At 39.8% G+C, this 3,521-nt stretch overlaps 1 protein-coding gene across 1 annotated transcript in view; it reads left to right on the plus strand.

Moving 5' to 3' along the window:
• Window positions 1-3,521, plus strand: part of CLIP4 (CAP-GLY domain containing linker protein family, member 4) — a 47,440-nt gene that overhangs the window by 17,102 nt on the left and 26,817 nt on the right. The window lies entirely within an intron of this gene.

The raw sequence follows: 3,521 nt of genomic DNA on the forward strand, positions 1-3,521 counted from the left end.
CTTGAAATATCTTTCTATTTAATTAGGTACTTAAAAAATATCCTAATAAGATTATATAATATCTTCTATAGATATTTTATACCTGTTTCATTAGATGTATTCCTAGGTACTTCATACTTTTTGAGGCTGTTATAGATGGTATCCCTTTAAGCTGAAACTCGGAAGTACACAGTGGGTATGTCAGGAAGCTCCAAGAGTAGCCCCCTCTATTTGTGGTCTGGGGAGCAGAAGGGAGGTCTCCTATTAGACAGGACATGGAAGAAATCCCCCGTTTTCTTTCTTGCTTGCTCTTTCCCCCCTTGGTTCTCTCCCACTGCAGTCCCCAGCAGTCCTGCGTGGTACAGCAGCAGCAGTGCATGCGCAGGCACCTAGACCCCCAAGGAGGGGGAACCCTTGTCTCTGACCAGAGAAACTGTGGTCCCAAGAACATGGATGGAATTCCCTTTGGTTTTTCTTCTGTCTTCTCACTGCTTGGCCACAGAGGCAGAATCATTCTCAGGAGATTGGATGACAGTGCAGGAAATGAAAGCCTGGGCATTCTACTCCAAATATGAGGAAGGGGGGCTCTGGAGCAGGAAGCGTCAGGGAGATCATGGAGAGGGGCTCAAGAAAGTGACCTCAGAATGCTGGATGTGAGCTCCTAGGCCTGCTCCGAGTTATGCCTGTACGGATCTAACCAAAGGCTTTGGTCTCCTTGGTAGACCGCTGCTTAGGTCCCAGACTGACTACTGGGCAGCACAACACATGGGACAGATCCAAGTAGCTCAGCAAAGGTGGTGGAAACTGAACTGACATTGGGACCACAGTGCACAGAAGGTGGGCAGGAAATTCCAGCCTGAACCTACCTGGGTTGACTACCTGCTAGAGCAAAACAAAACAATCAACATACTCCATATGATTTCAACAAGACCTAGTGTACCATGACAAACCAAAAAGCTCTCCACATCTCACAAGGAAAAAGACAAAGCGTGGGAGCTTTGAGATGACACACATGTTGCAATGAAGATATAAAGACTTTAAAGACTATTATAACAGTGCTGCAAGAATTAAGGGTGAACGTTCTTGAAACAAATGGAAAGAAAGTTTCAGCAGAGAAGTAGAATATATGAAAAAGAACCAAATGATACACACGTGTGTACAGACACACACACTCAAGTACAAGTAAACCTGTGGTAATCTAAGATTGGTGAATTGCGTCAATGTCAGTGTGCTGGTTGGGATATTATACTGTGGTTTTGCAGCATGTTACCTTGGGGGAAGCTGGACAAAGTGTACAAGGGATCTCCTTATATGTTTTTTACAACTTTATATGAATCTCCAATTATTTCAATAAAAATTCAAATAAAAAGAACCAAATGGATATTTTAGAACAGAAAAATAACTGAAAAATGAGAAATTCACTCTGCAGGTTGCCTTCATAAAAATCTCCCTAACCCACCCCCTCCAGTTTGTGCTGGTCTAGTTCAGACTCTCATACCTGGACTATTTTAATAAATTCTGGCTGGTTCCTGCTACCAGCCTCCCCTCCTTTGGTTTCCTTCTAGACCTTGCTGTCAAGAGAATGTTACTGAACTAGAATTCTGTTCATGCCAGTCCTCCTTTTCAAAGCCCAGCAGAAGCTTATTCTGTACTGTAAGAGTTCCAGTTCCTTAGCCAGGCACTGCTACCCTCTGAGGTTTTACTGAGACTTGTCTGTCTAGTCTGTCAGAAGTACTCTGTTCCAGCCAAGCTACCCACCATTCTCTGTGTCTTTGGGATTTTCTTTTTGTCCCACCAGAGTTCCTACCTCGGTTCTTCCTGATCATACCACCAGTATTCTCTGGAAGAAATATGACCTAACCCTCAGTCCTTAGTGGATTGTTATGTAGGTTAAAAATACATTTTAGTGATATTTGTGGAAATTGGGGTTTTCAGATTGGCTGGGAATGCATTCTTTTCTTTGTCCTTTCAATAAATATTGGTCTCTGCTGTCTATGAATTTACTATCCAACATGTTTTCACAAGTGGGTAAGATTAGATAATTAAGGATGTGTGTGTTTTTAAAAAATACAGTTTTAATGTTAAACAGAATTCTTCCTGAAAGTGTTTTATTTCGTGTCCTAGGATCAATGTCATCAAAAAAAGATAATGCTTCTGAATCAACACTTCCATTCCCTCCCAGTGAAGAATCAAAAACTGTAACAGAGAAAGACGGTAATCTAACTTATAATTTCTGTTTCTCAAATTTTAATTTCTGATGGAACTTTAAAATAATAGTAGGAAAATAGTTTATTTGGGGCTTAAGTTTTAGAGTTGGTAAAAATTACCCTTGACAATCCGTTAAGCAGCACATAATAAAATATATACATTTTTTTGTATAAAAGTCTGTACTGTGATTCATATATCTTAGTTAAATTAGAGAGCTACTGGAATAGATTAAAAGAGGGCATAAAAGGAACTTCCATGGTACAAATGTCTTGACAAAAATGTTTAAGTTGCCTTTAGTTACCAAATTGCTAGGTGAATACAGCATGAATATTCCTGCTTGCCTTCTGGTTTAACTCAAAACATTCTAATATTAAACTTTTGTTACCTTAAAACACACTAATAGCATTTTTTGTTTTTTGTATATATAAGATGGGACTCCACTGTCTCGTCTAAGGTGAGAGGTGAGTGCTAGTGGTGGTTAGATTAGGTGAGCAGTTTACATTAATTGATATGGAGACACCTCCTGTGTAAGATGGTGATCTTAAAGTGTGAATCCTTAAAATACTATTGCTTGTGATATAAAATCTTTTATGTGTAAACTACCGTATATTTGGATGAAATCAGGCATTTAATTTGACACTAGATAATTCATACTTGAGGAAGCTAAATGGAGAGTTCCAGAAAGATTTGCCTGGAAAAGCTTATTGGTCCACTTCTTGTTTTCCACCCTTTGATGTGTTCTTTTCCGTTACCTGTGTTAGTTACCCTGCACGGATCTATCAGCAGCTCCTCTTCTGCGTCGTCTCTGGAACACAAACAGAGCTACCCCAGGAAACTGAGTGCAAGCAGCAATAACAAGAAGACAATGAGCAAAAGCTCTTCTCTGTCATCCAGAGCCAGTGCTGGTATCTATGGCTTTTTCAACCAGGCTTTCTTGGTGTTTTTTATCTTGGTTTGTTTGTAAGTAGATTTGCTCTTTTTAAATGTGTAGAAGGAACCCTTTCCTTCAGTCAGAGTGAACTACTTTGCACTCTTGCCTGCCTCCCCCTGAGCCTTAAGGCTTGCGTTCTCTTCCTTTTGTTGTTGGATATAAGACTTCCCATTTATTTTCATTTAATTTATTCTTAGTGGTTTTGTCCCACCTGAATTTTGTGTCTTGCATCTTGCATATTAGCTTTTTCACATGCCTTTGTGTCATCTTCATATTTGAAAAGCACATCCTCTGTTTTTATTCAAGTGATTGTTTAAAACCATGTAGGAGAAGGTCAGAGGGTCCCCTTCTAGGATGACAATGACATCCTGTTCTGAGATGACTTTTTAGCTAGCCGTGGACC

The sequence above is a fragment of the Propithecus coquereli genome, unplaced genomic scaffold (assembly GCF_000956105.1).
Source record: "Propithecus coquereli isolate 6110/MARCELLA unplaced genomic scaffold, Pcoq_1.0 Scaffold39, whole genome shotgun sequence".
NCBI lineage: Eukaryota > Metazoa > Chordata > Mammalia > Primates > Indriidae > Propithecus > Propithecus coquereli.